Below are 12789 nucleotides of genomic sequence, written 5' to 3'. Positions count from 1 at the left end.
GAAAAAAAAAAAGATTTACTCTATTTAAAGTCTTGATTTATGTGAGAAATTCAATCCTTGAGATGAAGAACCATAATGTCCATCTATGATTTTACAATGATTTATTTAAAATCTTGCTATTTAATAACTTTCAGTTTGTGTGTTGTGTACATTCATAGCTTCAGAGAGCAGATTATTGATACTCCACGTACAGTGCTAGAGTCAAGACGCGCAATACAGCAGCAAGACCATTATTAACCATTCAAAACACTTCAACCGGGACTTGTATGGCTCTTCATCTAAGGACTTTCAAATACGTGGAATTTAAAGGAGTACCCCATTGCAGCTTTACAGAACCTAACATCTCTGGGAGATTCTCTACTGTACATACTGAACAATGTAAATAACATTACTGCTGACAAAAACAGCCGACAACAAAACCTCATCTGACTCTAATGCATTCGAGTACTAGTATTTCTACCCTTGGTTTCAGTGTTCCCTGTGCTGAAAGAGCATCGGAGTATGTGCAAATCCATTGTGTTTATATGACTCCTCACTACTGATTTGGTGGGATTAGATAGATATCTTCGCTGGATATTCCACAGACAAGCAGAGCACCATAAATCAAAGTGATTGTGTGTGATCGCAGTTTTTTGACACAGAAAAGAAGGTGTTTCCCCTGCATCGGCAAGGCCTCAAAACAAGCCCCTTGCTGTAGTATCTCACCCTGCAGTATATAGTGAAAATTTAAATTGCTGAACTGAATTGCAGCTGTCCAAGTCAGACTTAGAAGTCTGAGTTCTCTACTTTGTAATACCCTTTCTCCAGTGTGCAGTTTACTCCAGTTTATGGTTCCAGCATACAGTGATCAGTTTACTCTACAAATGTCTTAAGACTGTGTGAATATGGCTGTATGAGTCGGCCTTCTCTCAGAGGGAAGCCCCAAGTGCTGCATTGTCTTAAGGTGATGTCACTAATACGCCTCTTTGCTGCTTGCAGTAGTCATAGGGATCATAAGTGGGACAAAGTCACAGCAAATAACCCCCAAAAATGAAGACAATGATCCTAAAAGAGTCCTAAATCCCTTCCAAATGTTGCCGCTGTAATGTGTATTAGTCAGTAGAATATCCTGTGACTTGATGTCCTACCATATAATTCTTGCAACCATGATAGATACATACTTTTATGTCGTTATGGGCAAAGCTTTAGCCAAGATTTTAGAAATACTGAGCTCAAGAGTCCTCCCAAGGCACCGCCCACACCCCCACAGTAAAGTGGCCAAATTTAAATATTCTGGGCCTCATGCAAGAACATTTTAAAATTGCACCTTTTTTCTGTGAGGTCTGACATATGAGTGTTCAACGTCAGATTCAGCAAACCTCTCGTAAATCGCTCGCTCCAACCTGACGAGTCTTCGTAAGATTTTATCAGCACCCTTTAAAGTGCTACATAGAGCTGCCTATTCCACTCCATTCTGAGCAGGTTACCTAAGAGTGAAAAGAAAAGTTTCACACCTCAGAGCTGGAGCTTAGCAGACAAAAACACAACAAATTTCACTAGTCTTACGCATTATAATAATTATAATTATAGTGTTCTTATATGATTATTTCATTATGATGGACCCAAAACAAAGCCGATATCGCATCACCAGAGCCGTCACAGAGCGCACTGGGAAATAAAGGAGAAATGGTTTGACATTAAGCAAGATGCTAACAAACGTCTTGCTAAAGCAAAGCAGCCAGCGATTTAGATGGGACGCGGTCAGGGCAATATGACGGGAGATTGATGGGAGAATATTATACAGTAGGTGATGTCACAATGTCAGACAGAGGATGTTGCCCTGGACAGCAACCTGCATAAGGACAAGAGCAACTACTGAACTGTATAACTATAAGCAGCCATGCAAAAATTTATCAATTGAATCATGGATCCAAAAGAAGAAGACACTAAATGCTAATTTTGTATGTGCCCTCTAAATGAATGTAGAATGTAAAAATCTTGCATTAGGGCCCATTGAGTCTAACAATCCTGGAATCAGCTGATAAAATACTCACCATGAGTTACAGTGATTTTTTTTTTTTGTTTTTTTTTTTTTTCTAATGGTAGAATGTAACTCTCCAGGCTGATAAAACCTACAAAGTCCCAGAATAGAAATGTAGATGACACGATCTCAGAGCCCTTAGCTGTAGCTACTGTCCTGGTCGTGGTAGCCAGTATTACTGCTGTAGCATTGTTATTGTGACATGCCGCCAAAACCACCCAGATTACTCTTTCTCCAGCAACAAAGTACATTGATGTAGCACTAGAGACAATGCCGCTATTGTCATTGGTTGTTATCAAAACACCTATGGCATTAAGTATTGCTGGTACATTGATGACAATGATCATTGCTACACCAGCAACATAAATTGCAATTTCTACAGGATGTTTCAAACAAGACAATGCAGAAGTGATTGGACTGACAAACCTAATGGGTTGCTTTGACAACACGTGATAACCAGGGGGATACTGTAATTTGTGTTACCTTGAACAAAAAATTAGTTCCTGTTCCATAAATATGAAAATACCTGCAAAAGCATCTTTTCCTAGGGTTGATGACGCTGAGAGTATGAGGCCTCTGACTCACCACTGTACCCATGAGCACAGTTATAACTTCTATAGGTTATAGCCAGTTGATATGTCTGCATCAATGACACTAATAGTCGTGATATCAGTGACACTGCTCTAGGTTTGATTCGAACAAGTTGCGGTTGCACGCTACAACAGAGTGGGCTTCTGTAAATCAGAGCACCCTTGGGCTCTTACCCTCTCAGAGCAGCACTTCAGGCTGACATACCGTAACTGAGCCTCCTAAAACCCCAAACCTGGGTCGCGTCATCGCGGGAATAAAATTAGCTGTGTAATAAAAGTACACAGTTATTGTTTCATATGAGAAATTGGCATGCCCATTTGGGGGGGGGGGGCGCGATCATACTGTAAACCCTGAGAAGTAATTGAATCCATTTCACTGAGCAATTCAAGAACACAAGGTGGTCTGCGTTCTGTGAGACAGCAGACAGCAGTTTATTTTACAGGCAACATCACAAGGGAATAAAAGTCCAGTGAGGGACTGATTATACTGCATTATGTTTGACTGTAATCCATGTTACACTCTGGTAGGGATGCACTATTAACATGTTCATAGTCAAAGAATTCATCTTAAAATATCAGGCCACACAATCTACATTTACAAAACTATATAGCAGTTACAACATCAGAAATATAAAAAATCAAGAAATTGACTTTACGTTACACATGGCTAATGGGTTGATAGACTGTAAAATAGATCATTTCTGCCAGATATTGGCTCAGAAGGGTATCCTGGATGGGTTATCAGTGCATCCCTACACTGTAGACATATAATGAGCAGATAGCTAGATGTGCAGTCTGTTTTTTAGAACGGTAGCTAGCTAACTCTCAGGAAGCTGTGTAAACAGTACTGTATTAAAGGCTCATTATAGAAATGATCAACATCACACTCAAGTCGGACGAAGCTCTCGTGATGTGGTCATCGCCGAGATGAAACATTACCCCATAGCATACCTTGTTAGTAAAGTTTCAGTTTTGGATAAAATAGCACTTCTGCTACTGATTTTCCAAGCTGGGCCTTTAAGACAATATGAAAAAAGCCCTTATGCTGATTCTTACGATGCTGTCCATGCACAGACCTTTGCCTACATCTATTAACCGTCTTAGGGTAGGAGTGCTGGGCCCTCATTCAAGAAAAGTTTCTTTCACTTTAACCTTGAAGTAATTGTGCAAGAATTTGAAAAAGTACGATAGAAACAACTGAAACAGTATTTACAGACCTCATCCATTTGGTATTGCAAGAAATTTGTTTTTGCTTTTGATATGTACATGATCATTTGAGAAAATCAGTGCACTTGCTGAGACATCAGCATGGTGATTTTTTATATCTAAAGTTTGCATAAAGCAGGCGGTAATGTCTCTCATATGGTATATATTGTGATTAAGACATCTCCTATAGCGTGCATCTCTCATTCGGGAATACTTTCACGGGCCCAGGACATATTTTACGACAATTCTATGAAAAAGAAAACAACAACGGAAAAAGCCCTGAGGCCGAAGTGGTCACGTCAGGCTTCCAAGCATCATTACCTGTGTGATCATTGGTCTGGTCTCCTCTCCGGGTACTCTGTTCCTGAGGACTTGACGTGAACTGAAAAATACCTTAACAAGGAACTGTCAATACCTTAACCCTGATGAGCACATATTTGTACCACTCCAGGTGCCTCTAAGAACTCTTGATTTAATTCAGATGTGGTGCAGAACCAGCAAAACAAGTAGTGACACTGTAGTTTTTTCTACTAAAGACTACATTCTCTGATTGAGCTCTGAAGCTAGATGGACTTTACTCCAGATTTGAGGTCAATTCAGTTTCAACTCGAACAACTGCAACTAACATAATTAAGAATAGTTTTCCCAAACTATTTAACTTGATTTGGGGAAAACATTTTGATATTTAGAACTGAAAAAAAAAATGCAGTTGATTTTCTTTTATTTTCAGTTTGTGATTGGACTCCAAATCTGAATTCACCTCAGTCTTGAATTACAGAATCATTTAAAGATGTGAAAAAGAATGAAAAGCTAATAAAAGGACACAGAGTCAATGAGAAGTCATTTCCAGTTTCTAGCAGCAAACAAGATGTTTGTTGACTATGTAAATGTCATTGATATGTCAATGATTTCATCATAGTTTTTATCATGCAATATCATGTATAAAGACATAATGTTGGGGGTGGGACGGGTAGGGGGCAAAGACGAATAATGTCCAGTGACTTATGTTATGATAATAGTTGAGTTTCTGTTTACTCCTGAAATGCAGATGTTGCCAAAATACCATCACCTATCATGTGTTAACATGAAAAAAAGAGAAATAATTTGTTTCTGTTTTGTATAACAAAAGAATGATATACTGATATTTGTCAAGTACTTCTAATGAGATCTTTGTTTTATGTGTTAACTACAGAATCTTTCCTTTCTGTTATGGATTACTTTCTATGTATTTTGGTATGATGTATGATGATTGTTGTTCTGTCACATCAGACTTTAACATCTCAGATTCAATTTTGACTTACTAATGGATGACTGCTTGTTGAAATCTCAACACCCAAACATGTATGAGTCTATTTATAATGTTGCTTGATCGTGGACAAGTGGATGGATTTTGAAAGAGGCTTGTTGCTTTTCATGGATTATGACATGCTGATTTTAATTTGAAAATTATAATGTCTAATTAATTCCTATTTGTGAATAGTATTCCAACTCACCATGATGACAATTTCTGTTATTGAAACACATTTTGAGAAGGTCGAATAAAGATATTTTACATTCAAAAACATGAATCTGACTGAATAAATGAATCAGTTAATCAAGTGGAATTAAAGCAAGGCAATAAATAAACACTGTTCTGGTACATACAGCCTAAACATGGCATATTATTTCCTACCACAGAAGGGTCTTGATGCCTGTATCTATCTTTACGCAAGAAGTTGTTGGCGAAAAAGGACTATTTATGTAATTAACAGCAAAGCCAGAGCATCCATTTCTGCTGTAGCGATGAGGGTGAGTCACACAACCAAAAATATCACACAGGGCCACTGCACACAGATGCGCACTAAGAGGGTGGCATTGCCTGAGACCGCCTGTGACTTGGAATCCACAGCTTGTCACAGAAAGTACCTGGAATTCATCAGTGGGTTCATCCTCTGTGTGGTCTGCTGTTAGCAACTACCACTATGGTCACCCAGCAGTGTGATTTATTGAGCTTTGTGTTGTATATACTTGTGAAGTAGGATGAGACTTAAGACACCACAAGGGATCCTCTACTACGGTACAAAGTACTACTTTTAGAAACCTTGAGAGTTTCACTGCCATTTAGCGTTGGAACTGAAATTTAAGCAAGTTCACTCTTCAACTGGGAACCAAACCAGTTACGATCAAAGCACTAGGTACAGCAGCCTATTCCACATGATACAGTATCATTTCAACACTCACATCACAACGTACACTTACGTTGTGAAGGATGTAGAGGAAATAAGCTCTTAGCCCCACCACAATGTCTGAAACATATAACTTTTATTAAAACACTCTTGCTAATCAGATAAATATTTTAATTTAGCCTTATTTGATGACTTTCTGGTTACTGGTTTTACATGTGAGCACTGCCTGCACAGTGTACTGTGTAGCCAGCCACAATAATCCAGAGAACAGACTCAATTGTTTAGTCAATTATATGTGGAACATGTCTAAGAGTCTACAGCCATGCTCTGTACTTTGAGTGAAATGCTAGCATCAACATCCTAACATGCTAACAGTGGCAATGCTAACATGCTCATGGTTAGCGGGTATAATGTTTACCAAACTCACCATCTTAGTTTAGCTTGTTTGCGTGCTAACATTTGCTAACTAGCACTTAACACAAAGTGCAGCTGAGGCTGATGGGAAAGCAATTAGTTATTAGGTATTTGGTCGTGTTGGACAAATAAAAAATTAGACCAGAACATCACCACCTTTATTACAATTCATCATGAGGGGGACATAATTGTGTTCCCCAATTTACAGCAAAGACAAACCATCCAATATTTGTTGACCTATTTCAGTCTGAACCAAAGCATTGGAACGACTGACACTGCCGTCAGAGCTACACCGTGAGCATGGCCAGTAAAAATAAACTGAGAAAGTTTTATTTCTTTCTCTTTCTCAATATTAATGTGAGAAATACATTTAACCATTTGTTATTGGTTAACTGACAGTAGAGAGATGACAGGAAATTAGGGGGCGAAAGAGAGATGTGGAATGATATGTGACAAAGGTCCCCGGCCAGAAACAAACAGGGACATGGCAGTTCATAGTCGGTGCCTTAGCAGCCAGGCCACCAGGGTACCCCATTCTATAACTTCATGCTCATGATATTGGGTCATGTTGTTGATCCTCCCAAAGAGGATCATCCAAATCCTTAACAAAAGCTAAATTCACCTATTTTTCCCCAAGTTGCCATTTAATTTGACATTAAATATAAAAACCAGCCTGGACTGATGAGCTAGTATTGAATAAAAATGTCATGTTGATTCAGCCAGAACATTACAGTAAATGAGTGCCCTAGCTTCTCCAAAATTTGCCTAAAAATTGCATAAGAGCATGGTGAAATAATACAGCTTTTTTCTTGGACAGCCATTTATGTTGCTAACAACAATAATATTGCAACTTTTTCCAGTCCCCAAAGCAGGAGGTGATCCACAGTAACAGGTGTCATTTGTGTAGAGAAGGTCTTGTATGAAAAGAGGCTAATAGAAAAACTTTTGTGGATCCGTGTGGATTGACGCCTTGTCAAAACACTGTGATCATCAGTGGTTTGGATGTCTGTGTGGTCCTTTTCTGCTGCACTCAGAAGCAGAGACCTACACATTCTACACGCTTTTACTCTCCAGAAGCAGAGCCTCATTCACTTGTTTACGTCCAACCTACCACAGTCAGTCTCGCTCATGTAGAATCTGCTGACTTTGACCTACCACATTGTGTAACAGTCAGCCATTTGTCAAGATATTTAACTTATAAGTCCACTCAGCAAATAAGCCGTGAGATTTTCTGTGCAAGACCTCCAGTCGACCACATCTTTAATGTGGGTTAAAAATGCTGGGGTTTCAGAGCAAACACACATCCGCACGTGCATCTACCACACCAACTGGTCCTGGGATGTGGAAAAAAGAAAATTATTTCCCTCATTGTTTTATTTACCAAGCCAAGTCACACACTGCTTTCTGAAACAAATGCAGGGACAATGTTTTTTTGTTTTTTTTCAACACTGCAACAAAAGATTAATTCAATTATAAACTTAAATACTAAGGCAAGAACATCACAGTTAAGCTGTTGCAGCATCAGTCGTTTATATGCATACAGGGCATCAGGCATCGGACATACCGTATGTAGGCTTCTAATGTTTGTACATGAATGACATGATATGTGTCTGCATAATGAAAAATTAATTTATTCAGTCATTTGAATTCATGAGAACAGAAGAGTAGATCTCATTTGTCAGTAACAGGCAAACACTGATTCAATAATACCTTCAAGATGTGCTTATTGCCACTTTAAATCACAGGAGCAGCAAGGGTAAAGAGAAATGCAGTAGTTCAACATTATACACTCATTTCTGTATACAGTGGAAGCCGCTTATAGTGATCACGTGTCAAATTGATCACCACAAGTGGACAATTATTATAACCAAATGTTTTTCTTTTTCTTTATTTCTCTGGCAGATTACCATATATTAACATTTGTATGTTTATTAGATGAATATAAAGTAATGAAATGGAGAGCTTTGCAATTTACTGACAGTGTCATATTTTGTACAGTTTGTAAAGCCCCTTGAGGCAACTTTGTGATTTGTGATATTGGGCTATATAAATAAAATTATTTTTATTAGTCCTGAAGAATAAAAAGAAAAATGATCATGCAAGTATATAAGAAACAGCTACATGAACATCTAAATGCTAACTTCAACATGCTAACATGCTCACAAAGACAATGCGAACATGGCTCATGGTTAGCAGGTTTATTGTTTACCATGTATCAGCCTCTTAGTTAAGTGTAGAATACTAACATTAGCTAATTAGCACTTCACGCAAAGTACGGCTGAGGCTGATAGGAACATGAATGTCTATACCAACTTTCATGGCAAACCAAAGAGACAGTATGCTTCTGTTTTACAAGAAGTCTTCAAGAATCAGGACTAGCTAGTTGGTCTGGCAAATGTATATCTGGTTAACTTTCCCACAGATGATAGAGAGCAGAGAACAGCTGCTTCCTTTAAGCTTTTTCAATGGAAAGCACCCAGAACTGTCTCCAAAGCAATGGAGGAGACAGTCCCAAATGGGGATAAGGTCCTTGGTGCTGATTTATTTGTGAAAATTCTACTTGTAAAAATTAAAGCATTTTGTTGCTTATTCAAAAGGAATGTGTTTTCTATACCTATTTATGCTGTGCAGGACCACAGCGGTCTAAAGCCTCCCAGCACTCTGTCACCAGACAAGAACATTGATATTGGATGATTATGCAAAACCCTGGATTTTGTACAATACCAGCATATTTTTAAATTCTCCCTTTCTACAATATTTGTGCTTAACAATACAGAATGGTCAAGGTTACACAAAGATTACAGTGATGGCAAACAAACTATGGTTAAGGTATGGTTAGAGTTGGGAACAAAAAAACTTGGTTAAGCCTACGGAAAGTCTGCGGTTAAAATTAATGGAAAGGTGACACAAGCAGTCACAGTAGACAGTAGACTCTGACTCTGTTTGGTAGCCTGTTAGCCTGTGAATATTACTCCTGATTGTTAACTTTGGAGAGACTCGCTGCTGCAGTTTGGTTAAGTTACATATCCTTCAGTGCCTGTCAGTGTTAAAAATTGTTTTGTATTGTCATTTAATACTTTTATTATCCCCAGGTCATTTCTCAGTTCCGTTAATGTCATGATACTACATGCATAGAAGTTGGTAGATTAATTTAGTGTAATAGCACACAGATAGCTTCAACACAGTATTCTGACAGTAAGTTAAGTCAAAATCTTATTGATTTAATAATTTATCAGCTCTATGTAGCTGGCATCTTAATTGTTTGGGAGGATAATGATACATATTGTTTTACTTCCACTCAGTACCGACATACCATGGTAGTGTGTCCTGCTCTCTTGTGGACTGAAAGATGTGCAACACTCAGTACCAGAAAAATCAAAATACTCAAAATACTTAATACATTCGGATGTCTCCAACATCTAACATCTCCAACATCCCAGCAGTGGACGCAAACTCCAGTCTTCTGCATGAAAGTCAGACAAGCTAAATGCCCATCAACCACACCAACGTCCACACCTTCCACTATACAGTGTAGCCGTGAACCTTCGCATTGGACATAAATCATGAGGTATTGAGGCAATATAAGTGTGATTCTTAGGATACTAGTTGCACCTACAGATACAGACGGGTGACAAATTGAAGGAAAAACCTGCAAAATGAGTGGAGAAACAGGATGATAATGCCATGGCCATGAGGGGTCTCTGAATGGTTTGATGAGTATGAAAATGATGTGAATCATATGCTGTGGCCTTCACAGTCACCAGATCTAAACCCAGTTGACCACTATTTTGGACCGATGTGTTAGACAGCCCTCTCCACCACCATCATCAAAACACCAAATGAGGGAATATCTTTTGGAAGAATGGTGTTCATCCCTCCAGCTGAGCTCCATAGACTTGGAGAATCAATGGCAAGGAGCACTGAACCTGTTCTGGCAGCTTGTGGTGTCCCAACACCTTACTAAGACACTTTGTGATGGTTTTTCCTTTAATTTGTCACCCGTCTGTAAGTTTTTCAAATCTCCGTTTCAGATGTGTTTCCTGTTGAAGAAAACCAGACCACCTAGGAAGGTGTCCAGTAGTACTGGTTAAGTTCAGGTCACAGGAGCTTTTTGCTGTGTGAACCACCACTAAACCCCCGAGCCACCTAACACCCCGAACGTGTTCCTGTGTGAATAAAGGGTTGACGTGGAGGCATTGGTTGTTCCTAGCTGGAGCCACTCGGCCACCACGAGTTCCTTCCAGTCCCTTGATGTCCAGTTTGTTTTCTCTACTGTCAGAGCATGGTGTGTCGACTGGTCACTGGCCAGAGGCTGTCAGGAAGGAAGAGACTGACCACAAACTGTCCCGCGGTCAGTCACTCATCCAGTAAAATCTGCCCGTGTTTGTGAGTGACAGAGCCATAGAGATATACAACAGTTTCCACTATTGGTCTATAGTTCTCACTTTCCACCTTCCACACATGTATGTACTCACAACTGGAAACTTCCTGACTTTTCCCTCAAGTATTCTAGGAATTTTTCCAGCTGTATGACTAGATGCACACAGTACAATACACTGTATACAGCTTAAAAAAATGTGACATACTTCGCAGGTAATATTGTGGTCTTTACGTCATGCTATGTGTACTGCAGCATATGTAAACTGCTAAAAGCACAAAATGTACTGTGGAAACCATGAAACCCGCCATTTCCTTGCTCTGTCCGAATATCAATGGCCAAAGTCAAAGGTTTGGAAGGAAACTGACACTGTGCTACTACAAAATCCTTGTAAGGGTTAAGTTGCACAGAATAATAGAAAGGAGATTTTACAGTTTACGATTTTTGCATGCATTTTTGACATGTTGAAATACAGTTTTGTGATCATATGGCTTGAACCGGGTTCCTTCACAGAAGTGCCAATGTCAACACAAAGTTATATTTGGACAATGGCAGCAGTCATAAAAATAGGTTTAGCTTTGATAGTCAGCATCGGGGGTGGGGGGGTGGTAGGGAGTGATAGAAAGGGAGAAGAAGGTAATATGTATATGTTAAATAGAAACAGGTAACCTGAGGGTAGATGGTAAACGGGCAGGCTAAAAATACAGAAACATGAAAAAGTCCAGCTGGTTTGAGAGCACCCCCGCAGCCTTATGTAGCAAGCGAGGCCCAAAGGTAATATTTAGGGACGCATGGGTGCACAGCCAAACTCCAAACACACCTCGATCTGAAACAAAAGTTGGAAACCGGGAAGAAACCAGGGAACGAAACATGTGGGGATGCTTTTTTCTCTCTCTCTCTCTCTCTCTCTCTCTCTCTCTGCCCACTAAAGACTATAAATTAGCCACTGTCTACTGGGCAATCACAAGGACTTTACTGGATTTGACTGGACAGTCACATAAGATTGAAACCACCAAATTATTAAATTGAGACTCAGTTTTTAGGAGATAAAAACAAAACAGGTTGGAGGACTTAATCATTCTCTCTGATTTTTTTCACAATGTTACATTCAGTAAGTAACATTCATGGATGCTCTCCATCGCTGGTGTTAGCTTTCTGCTTGACCCTCATCCTTCTGTTGAGCAACAGATGCTCAGAGGCCTCGGTGTACCACATAAAAGGTAAGAATTGCTTCTGTTTTTCTGCAGAATTATCATTCAAAGTCCTGTGTTTGTATTCCCCAGCCCAGCCCTAGGTTGCCAATTTCGCCCTGGGAGCATATATCAGTGCTTGCATTGTGACTTATGGTACCTATGGCCATTAAACCAACCCCAACTGGTTGACCACGGTCTTTGTCCTCCATACCCTGACCTTGCATTCAGCCCCGTGGGGCGCTTCACAGCAGATCAGTGTGTTCCTATTGATCCCCTTCTCAAGGTGACAGACATACCCCATGAGGATAGCTCGCGCAGCCCGCAGGAATGGGAGGAGAACTCACTGTGGACGCTAGATTTAGCCATTAATGTGCCCGACCTCTTACAGCAGGGCTTTATGTATTCTGCCAGAAGGACAGACGTTTGTAGCCTCTGCAAAGTTTTGATGTAACCTCCTGTAAAAGACGTACATTTTCACCCAGCAGGGTCATACCTGTAGGTTGAACTGGAGGGTAAATGAGATGGATACTGAATGTCGTTGTGGTGCTCATTTCTTCTACAGGTATCTGTTCAAACAAAGACAGGTACTACAAACCAGGGGACTCTTTCCGCAGAGGCTGTGACAAGTGCATCTGTCATGACTTTGGTTTCTACTGTTTTGCGTGAGTGTATTAATCACTTCAGGTCATATTCATTGATTTCAGTTATGTAAAGCATTGCTTATGGTCATTGTGTCTGCTTCTCATAGCCGAATGACAACTCTTCCCTTCCCTTCTCCGTCCCGTCCAGGCCAATGAAGCCCACCTCGTGGCCGAAGAAGTGT

Source organism: Xiphias gladius, chromosome 18 (assembly GCF_016859285.1).
Source record: "Xiphias gladius isolate SHS-SW01 ecotype Sanya breed wild chromosome 18, ASM1685928v1, whole genome shotgun sequence".
NCBI classification, from domain to species: Eukaryota; Metazoa; Chordata; class Actinopteri; order Istiophoriformes; family Xiphiidae; genus Xiphias; species Xiphias gladius.
This window is presented reverse-complemented; position numbering follows the sequence as displayed.